Source organism: Anticarsia gemmatalis, chromosome 1, assembly GCF_050436995.1.
Source record: "Anticarsia gemmatalis isolate Benzon Research Colony breed Stoneville strain chromosome 1, ilAntGemm2 primary, whole genome shotgun sequence".
Lineage (NCBI taxonomy): Eukaryota > Metazoa > Arthropoda > Insecta > Lepidoptera > Erebidae > Anticarsia > Anticarsia gemmatalis.
In genome coordinates this window covers 793,891-816,114 of record NC_134745.1, presented here as the reverse complement: position 1 = coordinate 816,114, position 22,224 = coordinate 793,891, and the positions used below count along the sequence as shown (strand labels likewise).

At 34.6% G+C, this 22,224-nt stretch overlaps 1 protein-coding gene across 4 annotated transcripts in view; it reads right to left on the bottom strand.

Moving 5' to 3' along the window:
• Positions 1–22,224, bottom strand: part of LOC142986038 (uncharacterized) — a 150,847-nt gene that overhangs the window by 107,329 nt on the left and 21,294 nt on the right. For all 4 annotated transcript variants that reach the window (XR_012960334.1, XM_076134372.1, XM_076134281.1 and 1 more), the window contains exon 2: positions 15,395–15,425. The gene's annotated coding sequence lies outside the window, so the exon portion shown is untranslated. The remainder of the gene's footprint in view (positions 1–15,394; positions 15,426–22,224) is intronic.

Below are 22,224 nucleotides of genomic sequence, written 5' to 3'. Positions count from 1 at the left end.
TAACATGACGATATGACTAATAGGACTAAAGCAGCATTAAAGAATGTAGTAAAAACGAGAAGAAATGTTTAATTTTTGAAAAATACTGAACCGATATTGAAATAAATAACATTTTTACCAACAGAGATCAATGTTGATTCATTTAGTATTTACTTTGTAAGTTAATTTTGCATATAAAGCATTAACAAATTTAACAATATCAATAACTAATTATACAAGCTACACCAACGCTATATTTACAACATTACAATGACTAGTACCTAGTTTTCTGAAAGAGAAAACCACTTTCAAGTTATAAGTTATAGCCTGTCGTTATGTGCGGAGTGTATGTGGAGATTTTCATGAGCTCATTGTGGTCGGCGCTCGTAATGGAGGTGTGGACATGATGGGTGGGTGTTAGTTTGTTTGTTGAAAGTGTTGTGGTGAGTATTAGTGGGGCTTGTAAAGACTGCTGTTATGTTGGAATATGTGACAGCTATAGTCCAACAACTTAGTAGAGAGTCTTGGATGCTAGGTTCGCGGCTGACGGAGATAAACTAAATTCTGAATTTAGAAAATCAGTAACCCGTTACAATAGGGATATACAGCTGACGGTCGCGTTAATTTTTAATAATAGTCTAGTTAAATAATGAACGCCAAGGCTCTCTACTAACTTTTATCTGGTTTAAATTCTGGAGTTGGTAACGCAAAAATAAATTGTGCAAGCTGAACGTAAACGGAATGTTTTACAATTGACCTGTTTTGAAAAAATTAAACACTTACTAGATTTACTGTCCCCATGCTGTCAACGATGTTCTTGCAATTAAAGAGTGGTTTAAACCTTGCAACCACGCTGTCTAAGAGTGGGTTAAAGTTATAGTTACTTATTATCAGTCTAGTTTTTCTTCCTACTATTTTTTAGTCAGCATCCAGTCTCACCGAATGCAGCCCAATAACTAGTGCGGATTCGTTTCTTAGTTACTTATCATTTCGTATATTACTACACGAATTATAACTACCACCAGAGCTAATGAAACAAACATCTATCTATCAAACACATTTCTAACCAAAACTTAAAACGCAAATTTGATCTTTAAATTATTATTTAAATAATATTCCACATACATTTACACATATTTAATGCTTCAAAACCATGGAGGTTATCCGCTAGTGGGTCAACGTTATAAATATGTAAATCGTATACAAATGTAGGCTTTATTTACTTACGCCATTATCTCGAGAGTGTTTGAGAAGTAAGGCCGATAGATACACGATATACCTATGCTTATTTATATTGTGATTTTGATTGATTTATAGTTGACGTGTTTTGCAATACGATACTAGTGGGTCTTTTTTATGTGACAACTCCCACGGTACGAATAACAATATGTTTTGATTAGGTAAAGATCGCATTGAAAGACACCCTGGCATCTTTGTTTCATACCTAGATATCGAAAAACAGAAACAGAAAAGTAGAATTAAAACATGTTTAAAGTAAACAATGTTTTACATAAAGTCAGTAAATATTTAAGCTCTTGACCTGTAGAATAAACACTGTGTTAAGCAGACAACTGTCCAAACTAAATAGATACCTGTATCACACAACAGTAAACGGGAATAGAACCTGGAATCTTGTAACTAATACTAACTTATGACTGCCTCCGTGGCGCAATGGTTTAGGTCGCCACGTCGAAATCATTGCGTCGGGAGGTCGTGGGTTCGATTCCCACACGGAGCAATTATTTGTGCGTTACACAAATAATTGATTCGGGTCTGGTTGTGCTTTGTGTCCGTTGTTTGTATGCTTGTAAAAGTCCCCGCGACATGAGAGCAATTTTTTATCTGGGAGTTGGCTTTCCTAAATTAAAATGAAAAAAATATTTCATCACCATCGATTAAAATTCGACTACAAACAAATATAAAAAATATACTTAAAGTTATGCTATCATACACTGCGCACTTTTTGTCAATCCCTATTACCGCACAAAAACAAACGGTACAACATTGAACCACCCACTGGCCAAACCACTGTCACTATCGTCGAAATTAAACCACACACCCAATGCCGCTCCCAAACTAGTCTTACAACCTTAATAGCCTATAAATAAAGGCTATTATCGAACGCCAATCGATTTCCTAACGGCAAAACATTATTGGCACCACATACTCCCATTTGATAACATGAAACCACTTTCGAAGTAAGTTCACTTTCTAAGTTAATAAAAATCAACTGTAACAGGTGCTTGTAAGGTAAACTTAAGGTTGGACATCGTGAGAAAATAACATACTGACTGCAAGCAAGGAGCTAATGTTAGATATATCATTTCTAATTATACTCATGTATAGAATCAGATGATTATAAATAATCCACCTTTTGCAATTATTTTATTGCGGTGAAGACACTCAACTGCAAAATATGATTTCAAGAACTCCTCGTTCGTCTTATACAGCCTTGCTTGTCTACGAAAATAAAATAGTTCAAAAGGTCTAAAGTAGGAAACTCTTAAATATACATTTAACAGCATGATGGACCTCCAAAAAAAATTTAAAAAAATTGTCTGTAAATGTCTATTGTCTGTTAATAAAGTGTAAAAGTTAATACATTTTCAATCTTTCCTTTTTTTGTTAAAACTTTGTAACCTTGCGAATCAAAGAGCTGAACTATTTTGTGGTTTAAAACATTGTTGCAAAGAACTATTAAGCCTATTAAGTTCAAGAAAACATCACCATATAAAGAACGAAAGCCAAGCCTTGTTATTGAAACTTCCAATCATAACCAGGTTTCACTTTTCAATATTAATGTTACAATACAAGTTACAGTTTATAGTCGTAACATGGACATATCGCGATGAAAATAACAACGGCCTGCAATCTATTGCAGAAACGCTCGCTATGTTGCTTCGAGCTTATTTTATAAGCAATTGATTGAAGTATAGCATTGGAAACCTAATAAAAACCGTTAAATTACCTATGGTTACATAGTAAAGTGCATTGACATTCTTGAAAACATATTCTAGAAAAGCCTTAGGAATTTTCTTATATCGTTAACAATTTCTGCTTCGCGTAGAAATATGTATAAGACTGAATTCAGGTTTTAAATTATTTATGGTTTTATTTTTCGTACAGACTACACATTTTTGTTTTCTTCATTCCCTTATGCCTTCTCTTATGCCTTATGTATTGGAAACCCTGAAGAAAGAACTTTTCTATTTCACGGCTATGAATCCGGGTGTTTAGCTATTTCTTACAATATAAATTAACGAGCTACTGCCCGCGACTTAAGAAAAGTAATCCTATGAATCCTATGAATCCTACGAAGTTGCATTAAAATCCGTCCAGTAGTTTTGCGTGAAAAAGTAACAATCGTCCATCCGTCCTTACAAACGCATTTATAATATTAGTAGGATAGTATAGGATATAGTAGGATTAAACGCTTAATTACATAGTTGACTACTCAGCGACAGTTCATCACGCAACATCATACATCATATTAATAAAGTTGTTAATATTTCAACGATAATTGTAAAAACTACCGATGAGATGTGAATATGCTAACAAACTAACGGTTAAGCGAGCTCGTTAATCATTTTATAAGAATTAGACTGTGCTATGGTAATTGTGAAGTGTGTTTGCATATGATATGCATATTAGCTTGGCTTTTTTGTGAGAGATTCTTCTCTGTGGTCTGTATTCTGTGTGACTGAATGATCACGAGACTGCTGGTTCAATTCCCGGACCGGAAAAAGTAAGAAAATAATAATTTTGTACATCTTCTTGAAATGCCTTCAATAGTAGACTAGATTTCGGCAACGTGCCTGGTTATTGGTAAGTGGACTTGTTCCCTATACCATGGAATCAACACTGTTTTACATACACCTCTGTCTACACACTACTCATTCAACACCTTTGGGAATATCAGGCGTGATGTTTTATTACAAGAAAATGGAAGCTGTATATATCTGAAACTAGATATCACATATTACTTGAAAAGCAACCAACAAACACACATTTGTCAAAAACTCAAAAACCATCCTAACCTAACTAGCTACTCAATACATAGTAAGAAGTGATAAACAATACAGAGCAGCAAGTAGCAAGCAGTAAGTAGTAAGTAGTGTTCACGGCAGAACGCATGTGGGGTAGCGCCATTGTCCGGCCGCTGCTGTTGGCGTTGTTGCAACGAGCCCGCAGAAATGGAGCGAGACGCAGAAGCTGCGCCGACGCGCCTCGGTACACACACACATGACTGTATATGCTGGTCTTTGCACTGATTCTTCATTAGTCTAAATAATTTTGCCAACGCATTGGACATGCCCAGGGAGAGGTCCCCTTGTTCTATTTTGCCAGAGGGTGAACGGCCTAACCCTCGTTCAGGAGGAGACCGTTTCCCAGCAGTAGGAAAATACTGGGTTAATATATGTATGTACGTAGTAAGTAGTAATAAGTAAGTAATAAGAAGTAATAATCTTTACGACAAGATTGTCTATTTTTTATTGGATTGCAGGGTTGTCTGATTAAATCTTCTATAATTGAAGTTAAAAAATGCTTTCATAGCCAAACGTATCTGAATACAAACAGAAAAAAAGCTTTAACACAAGAAGCTAATTGCGGAGTTTATTACCGTTATACACAAAGATGTATTGTCCTATATAATAGGGGATAAGCCTATAAAAATATACAAACAGATATCCAGAAATTAAAATACAAAGCGTTGAAGGAGATTAAAGTTTTGTAACTATTTACTCATCAAGATATTTTTCCTATTACTTTGTTAAATGATGCCAGTAAAATAATGCCTTTTAGCAACCCTAGCACTTCCTCGTTATGTATCAGTGTATGTAGCACAAATATGAGTGCAGATCTCGTCTAAACGTTTCTATTGTCTGATTTTCGTTGATTTTAGTGTTGAAATCGTAATGCTATACGAGGTATTTACACGCTCCATGGATGGGTGGCCGCTGAGGTATTTTGTACTCACTATGTAGTTAGTGCAGACATACTTATTGTAGCTGTTTGCAGATTTGTGAAGAAAGTTTGTGATGTATTTGGTATGATTCTAGACTGGTATGAGAGGAACAAGGGCAGAAAATTATAGATTTATGTCCTACAATGGGTGGGAAAAAGCTATGAATGATGAAGATAATGTTCGCAGTTTTTTATTGTTATAAATTTATCAAATTTCTATTATTTCTTTTAAAGGCAGAGAACGGTTTAGTTCCCCTTTATATTGCATAGGTTTTTAATGACCTAGTCTAGTGTATTTTAGTACCTAGTTCTACTTAAACATATTTAATTAACAGGTCAAGCACTGGCTGCCTTATCCAAGCATACATTTATATAAATACATGTTATTTTAATTCGATTTCAATACCTAAACCTACGATTCCGCGTCGTTATGTTTCAATTTCAAATAACAATCTTTACCACGAGATATGAGTCAGAATTCTCATTACGAGATGTCCAATTTCCTCAGGTTGCTGTACCGTGTGAAGATACGATCTATAAGCAAGTGACTGCATGTTGACGTGTCGCATGCGCACACGCATCCCGACGTATCTCTCACCGGAGTATCTGAGTGTTGAGAAAATTTGTCGGAAAAATGTGATTTATTGACAATAATTCAACGCAATTTCTGAAACGGAATGCCTTTAAATTGGACGCAGATGTTGGCTGTGTGTGTTACAAGTTATAGTTTTCGTACCAACATTGGTGTATGAAATTGTATTTTAGTATTTTATACTCTTTAAGGCCCCTTTTAGGGGATTCATGGACAGACTTACACCTATCACTTTACTTGACATAGCTGTGATAGTCAGCTGACATGGTAACACAAATTAATAACTAATTAAATGAGGCAAAGCAAACGTATGCCAATAATGCATGATTGAATTAATCACGTTTATCATAAAACAATATTAGCGAAACATGAAGATTTCAAGTTAAACAAGTAGCCTAAAGACAAAAAAATGCCCAAAAGTTCATCACAAAATACGACTGTTTGAAAGTAATAGTCACACATCAAAATAAAGTTTCGAGCTCAACTATTAACGAAGATGTAGCAAATGTAATCTACAGTTATATTATAAATATGAAAGTTTAAATATTAAAATTTATAGAAATACTAGCTAACCCGCGCAACTTCGCTTGCGTCACATAAGAGAGAATTGATCAGAATTTTCCCCGTTTTTGTAACGCTTTTTACTGTTACTCTGCTCCTATTGGTCGTAGCGTGATGATATACAGCCTTGCTCATAAGTATTAGGCACCCTACAATTTTGAGTCTTATGAATAATTTGGTTGAAAAATGAAACTAATTTGGTAATAAATATTCATTTATTAATAAATACTTATAAAATATACTAATATTTTGTGTGTCTGCCCTTTGCTTTGATCACTGCAGCAATCCTGTTAGGCAGGCTTCGTACAAGCTTCTTGCATTCATCTGCAGTGATGGCATCCCACTCTTCCATTAAAGCGTTTTTTAACGCCGCTTTTGATGTTATGGTGTGCTCACGTATCTTGCGCTTTAATATACCCCAAAGTTGCTCAATGGGGTTGAGATCTGGAGACTGTGCCGGCCAATCTAGTAAGTCAATGTTGTTCTCTCGGAACCAACGCATTGTGACTGCCGATGTGTGACAGGGAGCATTATCCTGCTGGAATTTGACACCGTCTAAGTTTGTGTCGCCAAAAATGCGCGTCATAGAAGGCATCAACGCGCTTTCCAGTACATTTATGTACTTTTGGCTGTTCATGCGACCTTCACAAACGAACATTTCGCCCACTCCATCGGCAGACATGCAGCCCCAGATCATAATGCTCCCGCCTCCGTGTTTGACGGTAGGTACCACACAACTTGGGTGGTATTCTTCACCGACACGCCGCCGCACAAAAACTACACCAGGCGTCCCAAAAATCTGAAAAATTACCGAAATAAACTTAATTTAAAATTTGTCATATTTTTTCTTAAATTAAACTGTTGAAAGCTAAATGGTTGTTGATATTTAACATTAATGATATAAAACTTACCTCAAAGTTAGATTCATCGGACCACACAACATTGGACCAATCTTCTTCAGTTAAATGTTGGTGTCTCAGAGCCCATTCTAAGCGGCTCTTTATGTTGCTGGCGGAGAGCAATGGCTTCTTCCTCGCTTTGCAGCCTTTTAAACCAGCTTTCGCAAGTCTTCTTCTTACTGTTGGAGCACTAATTGATCTTCCAATAGTCTCTGAAAGATCTGCAGCGAGCTCAGAAGAAGTTTTTTTGCGATTTCTGAGGGAATTACGAATAAGTAATCGGTCTTGTCGCGCTGTTGTCTTATAGTTTCTACCTGTTCTCGGTTTGTCCGCGTGAGAACCAGTCTCAGCAAACCTTTTGATAGCAGTTTGCACTGCACAGCGAGAACACTTCACCATTCTGGAAATCTCCATCTGAGACTTGCCTTGTTCATGTAGAGTTAGAATTTTTATCCGATTTTCCACACTCACTTGAGTTAATTTAGGCATTTCGTAAAATAGACTGTATCTAATTTACAAATAAGTCGCAAATAATAGCCTCTTGACACTACGAGTAATGAAAGAAGACTGATTCAAAAAATAAAATTATTTGAAAAAATGACATAATTAACAAAATGTTGACCAGATGTTTTATGACACCTTAGAATTCGCAATCCTTTGTTTAAAATTTCCTATTGATAACGCCGCCTAGCATATTAATAAAAGGATTCGTCAATTTTTAAATACTGAATGAGTTGCACGTGTTTTATGGGGGTGCCTAATACTTATGAGCAAGGCTGTATAGCCTAAAGCCTTCCTCGATAAATGGGCTATCTAACACTGAAAGATTTTTTCAAATCGGACCAGTAGTTCCTGAGATTAGCGCGTTCAAACAAACAAACAAACAAACTCTTCAGCTTTATAATATTAGTATAGATTAGTATAGATTTGGTTCTGCATTACGGCAAAATTACTGAATAGATTTTAATTAAACTTGTAGCAACCACGCAGACGGAGTGAGTTAACAAGAGGTAATTAAAACTATGTATTGAGATAACAAAGATTGTTGCTGCAGTGGACTATGAAAACAATGATGAGCTGAAGAGGAAAAAAGAACTGTGAAAAATCAAAACTATGCAATAGATATTGATTTTATAAGAAGATTCTTATTCTTAAGAAGCAAGCATTCTATGTGTAATGTCCTGAGTACACCATTACCCCAGATTGCAATTTATGTGCATTTAATGATCTAACACTAAATCGTGGCAACTTACGAAATTTCTAACAGCTCATAGAACGACAGTCATCAACATCATCAATCCTTAATATTGCAAAATACGAAAGTAGGCTCATTTCTTTATTAGTTACGCTTTCACGGCATAATGTAACGAGAGATTTTACCAAATTTTGGAACCGCTAGGCTAATAGATTATCAAGATAAAGTTTTGATTAGATTAGAATGCATAGTATAATAATGCGACGGGTCTTAACGCGATCGAAAATTAAAGGTTACGATAACCATATTTGTTTACGTTTTGGTCGAATTGAGTCGACCGTGGTCACGGTTGTGTTAGAATTCTTTTCAATATAAGATGTGACTCTTAATCACAAGATGCATTGAATTCAATAAGAAATGTAGGATAATATATTGGGGATAATGTATTTGCCCTTACCTTTCTAAAAGAAAACGATGGTCCAGTTTCACGGCTTCTGGAAGAGTGTTGAATAACTTATGTATCTTAGAGATAAAGTGACATCAAATGAAACCAAACTGCTGTCAGATTCCACCTGATAAGCTAACTAATATATATTTAGAAATGGTGAAAAAGACGAGGTGGGCAAAAAGATACCTCAACCAGGGATTTTTTGGAAAATTATCTCTTAAGGAAAAATGGACACACTCGTTTTATTCAATAGAAGATCTTTGGCCCCGGGCATATTACTGGATGAATCTAGTAAGGTACGTGTATTGAGGTCTTCTAAATCACTGGCCTATTGCCATAGATGGTACATTTTATGTTCATGCGTAAATGGTAGACTTAAACCACAAGTATAGCTTTCTTTGTTAAGTATCACATGTGTTATGACCTCTGACACCATCATGTAAAGTGGGCCGAACTATAAAAGGTTATTTTAACCAAACTATAAACGTATCGTTTTAGATATAACATTCAGTTGTTTATTGTATTAATACGTATACACATCATATCTATAGAATAATCTGAAGTTCAAGTAAAAATATATTTTTATAGTAATAAATAAGATAAACCTTAAATTTTGAATACCTGTAGAATTACAAATTCTATCAAATGCTAGGTTTTAACTACGCGCGTCTTGGTCCCGATTTGAGATAGATTTTTAGGGAAGTTCCGAATATTTTCTCGTGTTAAAGTTATGCCATCAAAAACATTCTGTAAAAACCTCAAGTCTCGCCGTAAAAAGTTGTGAGATCTATATGTTACTGTAAAAGCCCGGACTGTGGTAAATCCTAAGATTTTCCGGTATATCCTAAGATTTACCAACTCTCAATGGTAAAAGTCCGAACAATTCTTTTATTTCGAACTTTTACCCCTATTCACTTGGTAAATCTTAGGATATACCTCAAGGGCAGGTAAATGTAGCTAATGTAAAATAATTTAATAGTTATAAAGAAGGAGTTTTGGGCAAACCGACATGGGTAGGTTAGGTTAGAAGGCTGAGGTGGGAGCGAGCGAAGCGAAGCTCCCACCTCAGCCTTCGTGGTTATTTTTTTTTAAACCACCCAGAAGGAGGAGCCCCGCGAAGCGGGGCTCCGGCGACATCTTCAAACTCTCATTATAACTATATTACGGCATATAATTATATCCCTAGCAATATCATTATATTACGGCTCAAACACATGATAATCAACTTTTACCGTGTCGTTATGTAAATCCTAAGATTTGCCAATGAAATGGTGGTAAAAGTTCGAAATAAAAGAACGTTCGGACTTTTACCATTGAGAGATGGTAAATCTTAGGTTATACCGGAAAATCTTAGGATATACCACAGTTCGGGCTTTTACAGTAACATATATAATACCAAGTCGATTAATCTATTTAGTCTCTACTTAAAGGACCTTCTGTCTTAAGTTATTCCGTATGTTATTATCATGCCAATTTAAAAAAAATACCTTTAAAACAAATAGACCGACCTGGCCATCGCATGATTTGATTATTAGTATGTATCACACTACACAGCACGACAAGAAGTTAATGCTCCTGAAATGTTAATAATGGCGAATTTGTGTTTTCTTGCGATGACCAAGTCGATCTATTTGTTTTAAAGGTATTTTTTTTTAAATTGGCATGATAATAACATACATAATAACTTAAGACAGAAGGTCCTTTAAGTAGAGACTAAATAGATTAATCGACTTGGTATTATATAGATCTCACAACTTTTTACGGCGAGACTTGAGGTTTTTACAGAATGTTTTTGATGGCATCTCACTTCTTTTTGTAGAGCGAACATAAGTCCAATTTGTATGGAAAGACGTTTTTTTTTCATAATTAATAATATTTTCTTATGGGAATGTTGTTCAGTTTCATGGGCTAAAAACCCTTACCCACCCTTTACCCCCTCCCGTTATGCCTCATATAGTAGATACCTATTTACACCTATTTATTTTATTTTCTACAGTAATAATAATTCATTAACTGCAAATGTAACCTTGTAATCTTATACATTTATATGGGATTACAAAGTTATTGTTGCAGTTGGTGTATTTAGAAAACTGGACCGAAATTAGAAAATATTAAATTTTTCCCATGATAAAGACACTAAACCCTATTTGTATTCTAAATTTTAAGCTTCTAAGTCTGCTAGAAGTACCTTAGACTTTTAATGATCGGTGAGTCAGTGAGTCAGTGAATCAGTGAGTGACAAAATTCAAAATTTTAACAAGTTGTCATTCTTAAACTACTGGTTCAAATTTACTGAAATTTTAAATATACCGTGTCTATACAATGACTGATTAGTTGCTGAAAATCCAGGCTTCTTGTTTTATCCGCAACGAAATTATAGGGGTGTCAAAAATAGCCCGAATTGCTTCGAGAAAAGGATGTTACGGCCGTGCTGCTTTTTTTTTGCTCGACTTGCGGGGGCACTTCCGTGCCCCCAGATGTTATATTAAACAGGTAAAATGTAGCTAATAATGAATTTGCTTTGGATATATCCTAATATGTTTGTCAGCTTTAACAGAACTGAAGTCTCAGAACATAACCTTAAGAAATAAACGATTTAAACTGTCCTGTCCCATCGTAAGATAGGAATATGAAGTAGCAAACTTTATTGAGACATTACAATCTATGCGAATGAATGCGATCCCGAGGCAAGTTCCAGCAGTGGCAAGTATTAGTGATGGTCAGTGAGTTCCGAGTGTTGGCCAGCGACGGCATGACGGCATGACGGCAGTCGCCATTAAAACGGCATCTGTGTCGACAGCGGAAGCGCCCGCTTCCCGCCATTACTGATGATACGCTACAGCGACATCTTGTGGAAGGTAGCGAAACTATTGGTCTCGGAGAAAATTTAAAGGAGTTTGGAGATTAACGCGTTTATGTTAATTTTGGATTCAATTTATGTAGGTTCTTATGGAAATATGATTTTGTTGACTAATAACTAACGTAATATCTTCAGAGGAACGTCAATTAATTTTGAAAGATTCAAAAAAATTCAAAAGAAACTTTGTAACATTATTGACCCAGTGATATCATCTGTTATGCGTAAATTTTAATTGAAAACTAAACAGTTCATCAAATTATAGGAGCTAAAAGACCATAAACAAATTCAAAAATGTGGGTTTCCTTTTCCTCAAATTTTCTTTTATTTTCGTTTTGTCTAGGTACCTACATGTTGTTCAGTCGTATTATTGTATCAAAATAAATGTTTTCTTTACAACTCGACACACGGCACCATAATAACACCGTGACAATGAACTTGATAACGAAATATAACAATAGAGCGGCATGTCCAAACTTGTCGCCGATACAACTTGTATGCAAAATACAAGCAATATTTGATCAATTGTATTTATAAAGAGTATCTGGGGGCACGGAAGTGCCCCCGCAAGTCGAGCAAAAAAAAGCGGCACGGCCGTAACATCCTTTTCTCGAAGCAATTCGGGCTACTTTTGACACCCCTATAATTTCGTTGCGGATAAAACAAGAAGCCTGAATTTTCAGCAACTAATCAGTCATTGTATAAACACGGTATGTTTAAAATTTCAGTCAATTTGAACCAGTAGTTTAAGAATGACAACTTGTTAAAATTTTGAATTTTGTCACTCACTGATTCACTGACTCACTGACTCACCGATCATCAAAAGTCTAAGGTACTTCTAGCAGACTTAGAAGCTTAAAATTTAGAATACAAATAGGGTTTAGTGTCTTAATCATGGGAAAAATTAAATATTTTCTAATTTCGGTCCAGTTTTCTAAATACACCAACTGCAACAATAACTTTGTAATCCCATATAAATGTATAAGATTACAAGGTTACATTTGCAGTTAATGAATTATTATTTAGAAAATAAAATAAATTGGTGTAAATAGGTACCTACTATATGAGGCATAACGGGAGGGGGTAAAGGGTGGGTAAGGGTGTTTATCCCATAAAGCTGAACAACATTCCCATAGGAAAATATGTTGAATTATGAAAAAAAAACGTCTTTCCATACAAATTGGACTTATGTTTGCTCTACAAAAAGAAGTGAGATGCCATCAAAAACATTCTGTAAAAACCTCAAGTCTCGCCGTAAAAAGTTGTGAGATCTATATAATACCAAGTCGATTAATCTATTTAGTCTCTACTTAAAGGACCTTCTGTCTTAAGTTATTACGTATGTTATTATCATGCCAATTTAAAAAAAAATACCTTTAAAACAAATAGATCGACTTGGTCATCGCACGAAAACACAAATTCGCCATTAACATTTCAGGAGCATTACCTTCTCGTCGTGCTGTGTAGTGTGATACATACTAATAATCAGATCATGCGATGGCCAGGTCGGTCTATTTGTTTTAAAGGTATTTTTTTTTAAATTGGCATGATAATAACATACGTAATAACTTAAGACAGAAGGTCCTTTAAGTAGAGACTAAATAGATTAATCGACTTGGTATTATATAGATCTCACAACTTTTTACGGCGAGACTTGAGGTTTTTACAGAATGTTTTTGATGGCATTGACATTGACTGCAGTTTAACGAATTATAATTTTTAAGGATTTTCCATAAGACGAGGCTCCCAACTGGGAGATACTCCTGGTAGGCGCTGGAGGTCCTGGGCCCGGTAATAGCTTCAAAAACGAATGATCAATAACTGAAAAATAATAATGTATCTATCATGCAAAAAGGTTCGTTGACATATGGATTTATACCTTGTAAAGGGTGCTTATTAGGGTTGGTAGGGTGCGTTAGATACTTGTAGGTAGTCTTTAAAAGATTGGGAGCCTTAAAACAACCATTTTCGGATCACACGAAGCGTTTTTTTACATTAGGGAACCAAGTCACAACTCCACGCACGATCTCGTTTCAGTGTTAAAATCCATATTATTTCTAGCATAATTTAACAAGGCATTGGAAATATACTTATGAATGATCTAGTTATTATACCTAACTAGATGTTATAATAAACTAATAACAGTATGCAATAGTATGTAACCTTGAATATATTGACACAATTATGTTCCCACATTGCGTACGTAAGCGACTAAATGTCACGTACTTTTATACATCGTAATCAAAAAACTTACTACATGAATACTAAACAACTGTTACTGATTTACGCATTAGAAATTATTTCAATATGAAAACTACCTTAAAACTAACTTTAAGGAAATTACCTGTGCTTATAATCAAAGTTTTAACTCATGAAAACAAGAACTATTTTGCCAGTAACATATTATGTACATAAACGTTCACATACATGGTAATCTTATCCACAGTATTCTCGATAATTCTAGTAAAAGTTTATAGTATGTAGAAGCAAGCAATCCTTAACGATATCACCGAATACTTTGCAAAAATTATTTAATTGTCAGTAACTTTATTCAACAAATAATTTTGTTGTTTTTTGATAGATGAGGTGAACAGTGAAAGACGGCACAACGACCCATAATAACCCAGTCCATCTATGCACTCACAGCACTAAAAGATAACTTCACTGTTTCTATACAGAGTGAATGCAACAATCTTCAAACACCTCACCTACTCCCTAACACCGAAAACTAGTTACACAATTCGCACATCAACTTCCTACAATAATATTCTTATATATGTTACTGTAAAAGCCCGAACTCTGGCAAATCCTAAGATTTTCCGGTAAAACCTAAGATTGACCAACTCTCAATGGTAAAAGTCCGAACAAGCCGGAGTTTAAAAACTATGTTACGGTATATAAAAAAATCCTCCTTCATAACTATGTTTATAACTATTTCACGGTATAATTATATACTGTGACATAGTTATAAAGAAGCAGTTTTAGGCACAGCGACATGGGTAGGTTAGGTTAGAAGGCACCTTAGCTTTCGTGGTTATTTTTTTTTAACCACTCAGTATCATCAAGTGAATATAGGTAAAAGTTCGAAATAAAATAATTATTCGGACTTTTACCATTGCGAGTTGGTAAATCTTAGGTTATACCGGAAAATCTTAGGATTTACCACCGTTCGGGCTTTTACAGTAACATATACACACAACAGTCAACCGGAAAGCATAATAATACTAGCAGAATTTAAATACGGCTCATTGGAGCCACTGTGCTACAGACACGCGACAAAAAAGTCGCAACTCATACGCACGTCTAATCACGCGGTCGCTGATCTGTATAACTATTGACATAGATCCGTTGTAGTAAAGAATCCGGGTGAAATGGCTTAATGAGAGGAAAGTCGCTCATGGCTTGTTGCATGGGGGTTTTTGTGGCGAGTTTCCAGTTTGAGGACGCAGAAAAACGCTTTTTAAACATCTGTGTTTTATATTCATATGTAGATTATTTATAACAATGATACTTCTGCGAGGGCAAAAGTAGCCTTACCCTAAAGTAGGCAGACAAAAGACTTGCTGTATATACAACTATGGAATAACTACCAAAGAAAAATAATACAGCGAAAAGGAATTCGCATGTTGCAATGTCATCAATAACAATAGTTATGCCAGTTTTGCTATGTGTTTAGGCATGATTTTAATTAGTTTTACTGTATAAATCAGCATAATAATATGAAAAATTGAGGGTCGGGCCTTTTTTTCAGTTTCAGCCTCACATGGCGATTAGAAAAGTATCATGTAAAAATCTATACCCAATTGCTCAACTTTTCAAATTGGTGTTAAATTCTGAATAGTATGTAACACTATAAGAAATGGTACTAAATAAACAAATAATAAGAAGAAATACTCACAATTCACTTCACAACACCAAACAGAAACCACCTGCAACAAAAAACAACATTAAATAACATAAACAACAACAAAAACACAAAACACATCATTTATTTAACGTATACTCGTTGACAAACTGGTTCAAATACATGCGCATACGCATCCTACATCAGATCCACTGATACAGTCATAATACACATTTAGTATATTTATTGGCGAGATAAGTTTATTATTGTGTAGTAAAAAGTGTGATATGTAGCAAGTTGTCCAGGTGTGACAGTGTGGAGAATAATTACGATATTATCTTAAAAGATTTGTGATGTTGTCATCAAAATATACACCCTGTATGTTGTTTATAAAAAGGCTAGGATAGACCAGAATAATACCCCAGATTGTTCATAGTTTATACTTATACTATTTTTCAAGAACTGACGGTGAATTTAAGACTAATAGTAATTAATGAAATCGGAATATTGGCTACTAAAATCAAGAAGTGACTTTTCGCTGATTGTTGGCAGCTCCTTTCTTTGCAAGATTAATTATTGTACATGGTAAATCATTAGGCGATTGGAGTTCGTGAGTTCCTTGCTTGGCTCTAACACCTTCCGAGCTAGTGGTAGATTCAATCATTGTACCGACTCTCTTAAATTGACAAAACACATATTTTATTTTTATTTCTTTACTTATATTTTTACATTGACCTAAACGAATAAATTTCGATTCTTTGATTTTTATTCTCTGCGATCGAGAAATCTTGCAAATAATAATAAACTATTTAATCCTAATGGGACTATAACCCGATTCAAGCATGAAGCTTACCAACCTTTCTTAACCACAAAACCTAATCTACATCCATTTATTCTTAAAAAACATATTTCAAATGATATGTTTCCTTCATCCATCAGATTAACATGACAACAAAACACCGACTTGAAGTCGGAAATGGGACAACATTCCTAACCTTATTACAATGTAGCTACCGAACGACTTTAATATCACTTGTTTCAACTAAGTTTGCCGATGGCAAATGGACTCTTATTTTTTACGGACATACTACGCTAAGGTACGCTAAAGATACTATACAAATGAAAGAAAAAAAAAACATTTTTCTTGTCTCAGATCGTGCTGAAGAAGAGGAAACATTTATACATACGAACCGATTTTCTTATTGCGAGTAAACTAAATTAATATTAGGAACCATTTTGACCTTGTTGACAGATAAAATGATTCTTCTTTTAAGGTTTAGGTTCCCAAGATTCATTACTGCCCGGTTTCTCAGCACATTTAGCGGTAGTTTATCTATTCAATAGCGTTCTTTTATATGAGTTTAAATATAATTGAATAGATAAACTGCTGCTAAATGTACCTCAGAACCCGGGGGTAAGTTTTACAAATTGAATGCTATCAGTAGCTATAAGCACAAAATTTAGTTTCTATTTCATCAATTTTGGCCAAAAAACCTATTAATTTTGGTTAGTAAAGTTTAAATAATCTGAAACTAAAAGTCAAAAGAGTTCAAGTCACCGGCAAACGTTCATGACACGTAGCACTATATAATTTGTTTGAGCTTGCCGCCGGGACATTAGCGTCACTACAAGTTCATGGAAATGACCACCATAAGCGTTGATGGTGTGTTAGAATTATAATATATATGGATTATAGAGCTTTAACATGTGGACTTGTCTATATTAAAATATGATATTTTTCGTGTTGTAAGACTTTATATACGACTGTGTGATGCAAAAGAGAGTAATATGTTTATCAGTGCGTTTTATTAAGCAGAAAGTGCTGTTTTCAGGCTGATTTTTTACATATATTATAGTCAAAAATCTTTGCAGATCCGGGATTAGACTTCACTATCGTATAGTCGGAAATCTCTAATTAACATATTTATTTTCTATTGTTGTTGGTATAAAAATTGGATTTCCTTGTCTTCAGCAGAATAAAACATTCCAGCTATAACGAAATAAAACATTATAAATTAAAATCTTGAGTTTATAATCATCACTGAATAAAAATGTTGACATTAAACTCTTGCTCCTCGACAAAATTTCGTAATAAATACAGGTCCCACATTGACCTGGCGAGTCAAAAACCACTTTTTTCATTCAGCAGTACATTGATGCTTTCACTGGCATTAACGCTGGCCATTCACAAGGCGATGCGGTTGCGTAATGAATCGCATACGATATTGTCGGAATTTGACACCTAAATGACTAATCAATTCGATTTAAGTCTTATGTGCTATGGATATGTGAGTAGTGTGTGATGTTTATGATATTTGAATTTTATTATGTAACTACTTAAGGTTATTCAAAGAGTCAGATTAGGTTTTTTTGATAGACGTTAGTATTATGTTTAAATCTTACAAAGCCAGTATAATACACAGAGCCGTTGTGGTGTTACGTTAAAAAAAATACTTGCATATACTTACTTACTAGGAAAAAAAAAACGAAATGTAATGTAAAGAAAAATACCACTATCTTGACAAAAGGTCTAAGAAAACTATTGTCGTATTTATATACTAAGGCCTCTATTATATACACGTGACAATAGAAAAAATAACTAGTTATTTATATAACAATTCCTGGAATTCGTCCTAGGTAAACTTTATTTATTTCCCTATTTCCAGAGAACCAAAATAGTGCCTATAAACATTTGAGGAGCGGTCTAACCCAACACGTACTTTGCCAGCGTGGTGGAATCAAGGCCCTTCCTCATTTCGTAAGGAGAGACTTGCCCAGCAGTGGGACATTAATGAGTTAAATATTTATTTATAAACACGTATGTTCTAAGTTTGGTCTCTACAACACACTCATGTGATTCATGTGATATAACATTATATTGAAAATAATTTTATATCCAGTTTATTTGGTTGCGGAACAGTTGCATTTGATGGCCAATTACGATAATAAATATCAACTTAAAGCCTCTTAAGTACACTTTTAGTCATGGGAACTGTCGTAAAAATAAACGCAATGGTTAATAAATAATATTTAATTCATATGTCGTGAAGTTTTTTATACGGTAAGAAACTGTTCATTGATGGGTACAGATGAGGTACTAAATATATTTTGATATCTATAATCCATTCATAGAATTATTTTATTTTATACTGCGTACAGATAATAGAAAACAGATAATATACACTTTGTGTATTATCACTTAAGACAGCAATATACCTATTTTACTAGCTATGTGGTTAAGAGAATAAGTTGTAATGTTATTTTTTTGTTTGCCGCCCTGCAGACACACCTATTGTGTAGAAACGAGGTAATTTATTGGTAATGTACCCCTTCAGACGGCCAATGTCAAAGTTATCTCAATTCCCAAACCTCCGCGAATCCAATATTGAAAAGCCAAGGTTTAAACCATCTCTTATTCAGGGAGTAGACCCGTGTCTATTAGAACAGTAAGATAAAAGATCTACAATCTACAATTTGAGAGGATGGCATCAATTTGCCACCTACTCAAAAAAAGTATTCAAAATATTGACCCACGATTAAATCGCATCTCAAAAGTCATTAACACAGTCAAGAGGTCATATCAAGTAATATCTTATCTCATCTTATTAGACTTACATAACAAACGTTTGAGAGCCATTGTAACAAATATAATTAATGTTATTACTAGAGAAAGTTTTTAATTTATTGGAGAAATGCTTCCGATGTTTGGACGTATAATGGTTGGGTGTGACCACGAATGTGTGAGAATTGTACGTACCTGTTTGAGACAGGTTATGTGAGGAAAATGTTCTGAATTTCCTGTAGTATTGCTCACTACGGGTTTGGGCGTCGTGGGTTTGTGACCAAAAGACAGTGGTTTTGTTTATAACAAATGATTTAAAAACGACGATTAGTTATTTAGACGTTGATGAACGCGATATGATGATTGTGTATTTGTTTCTATATCAATACTCCATATTTGCCAGAATTCCCTCCTGTAATTAAATTGCATATAATTAGGTCGCAGGCAAAGTAGCGTTATAAAAGTAACCAAATATGATTCATGTTATCCAAGTTTCTGTGCATTTAATATAATGGAATCTAAGCTTAGTTTGGATTTAAATGTGTGTGAGTTGTCCAATAATACTATATTATTATATTATAATCTATGTAACAACCGACGGTTATAGTAAGTTTAAAAGTTTAAAGACGCGATAACTCTCTATTCCCTTGCTAACTTTTCAACTCCATTTCAGCGTCCTACTACTAGTACTACAACAATTTAATACCAGCGTTTATTGTGCCAAGTATGTTAAATAATTTAAATTGAACAGTAATAAAACACTACAACTAAATACATTTACGATCTGAATAACTCTCTCCGTTTCATTTGCAATAGAAAACGTAAGATTTCTAATACAAAGCGACAGGCGCAGACAAATGATCAAGTTGTGTTATTTCCACACTATTAGCACTTATTGCTGTGCTAATGTGATAGAGAAATGTGCCTACTTTTACATTATACTGGCTTTTATTGCCGACTTAGTTCGCGTGTTTAAAATAACAATGATTTTCAGTTTGTTTCTATCAATAAAATAGTCATATTCTTTGGAGTGTTCATAAAGAAAATGGATCCATCTATTTTTTAATTTTTCGTCTTTAAAATATATTGTAGGTGGTACTCTTTTAAATATTATATTTTTCTGAAGATTTTACGCGACAGGGAATCAACTTTAAACGTTGAACCAGGATTGTTTAAATATCGTTAAATCATAATTCCTACACGATGATATATTAAATTAGTGAACCACTTAGGAATTCATTTAGCACTAGCATTATGTCCATTAATTGAAATAAGCCGAAATACAAGATTAACTCTTTAATATAATAAGAGATAAGTCTTACTCAGGATAATTTTAAAAATAAATCATTGCGTGAAACCTTGTAAGTTATAATAAAAGCCATCAATTATATTATTAATATCGCGAGTGTGTGTTATTTATATCTGCGGTAGGAATCGATCAAACTTTGATAAAATATCTAATACCGACATTATCTGTCGATCTGGGGTGAGAAAACGCGTAGGCGCAGTGCACGCCCTACCAACAGGGCTGACACACAACAATGATTTAAAGAAATTAAAGACTGGAAGAACATAAACCTTGTGGTATGTTTTATTTCAGCAAAAAAACGCTTTTCCTTTGCTTTTGTCCAAAAGCTAAGCTTTAGCTAAAGCTTTTAGTTAAAAGCCTTACTAAAAGGCTAACAACGTGAAAACCTGCTAGTTTAATCTTTCAACATACCGTGACGGAGCCGCGGGGGTTGAACCGAGTTCCGTTTTTACATAGAAAAAAAATCCGCAACTTTGCCTTTGTTAAGTCTTATGTAAGAACTTCAAAGTGGCCGATTGTACGGCATGATCTTTCATCCTTTCCCGTCCGTACAAAGAGTTATAATTATTATTTGTTTTATCCATAGTAGCAACCCTAAAACACATAGATATGTAATTGGCGTCGGTGTCTGTAGATATTTATGCGATATGAGGCGATAAGCGAGACACTCCGAGACACTCCCAGACACCGGGAGGATCACTCCTCACTCCTCTATCTAATGAGGTACGCTCCTCCGCACCGTGTTATGATAACAACTAATCATCGCTTAGATGAAATCAGGTGCTTGTATCTAGCTCTCACTGTTGGTAATCGATTAAAAGAGTAAACTGACTAAGATATGAACAGTAAGTTATTTCATCGTGGTAAAGACAGAGAGACTTTATAAAAAAAAATTGAGACCCCTTTGCCCAATAGTCGACAATTAATTGGCTACAAAAAGGTATAGTGCTAAAATACATAAATCAAGGAAAGATTGTAAGAATCGTTCCAAGTGGTAATTTTTGGCCTCGGTCTACCTCTACTGGGAAAAGGCGAAATTTTACGTATGCGGGCGGTTCAAATACCTAGTTTTAAATTAAATTGAGTATTGAAAGAAGCTTGATTATTTGAAGAAGTATTTAGAAGTCCACCTGCAATTTGGTTCAACAGCTTTTTTCTTCCGTACTTATTACTTTATAATGAACAAGCTACTATAAAAAACTAGTATCTTACTACAATTTCACTTTTACTCAAACAATACATTGTATAACTACTACGAGTGCCAGTAATTAAAGCCTCATAACGTGACGCAACAGAAAACATCTTATTATCAAAATGTAATGCAACAAAATCCCATAGGTCATTGTGTTGGAGGCCGTTTGAGGTCAAACGACTGCTTTTATATTTGACCGTGTAGTACAATAGCTTGTGTATACAATAGTACATAATTATACGTCACTAAATACGTTACATATTTTTGGCAAGGGTGTTTCTCATGACTAGTAGGGTTGCCAATAGCGAAAAAGACTTCTGTCGTGTGTTAAGTAAAAGATAGAACTGTAGTGTACTAATTGTTTTATCATAAATTGAATGGAAGCTGTTGGTCACTTGGTACAAACAAACGTATTCTCTTCCTTTTGTTATGTAAAAAATACAATGACGGTACAAAAAATTCTTGATAAAAAGAAGGGAATTGTGATAATTATGATATCTTCAGTATATTTCAATCTTTGCTTAGCTTTCAAACTCAATTAAAACGTTAGAAAAATTTAGGACATTTATAGGACGAATATCTTATTTGATCACACCACACCCATGACCTTAAGAGAAAGTTTCTGACTGGAAGAACTATAACTTCTTTCTAATTATACTAAACTAGTACTAATTTACCCTTTCTGTAGTGTTCCCCGGCAGCCCTACAAGCATCTGGATCAGGTATAATCAGCGTAGTCCCAGGACAAACGAGCAGGTTGCGAAAACAATCGTCTAATTGTGGCAATTGTTGGTGCGGCGCCCGCTCAAGGTGACGCACAC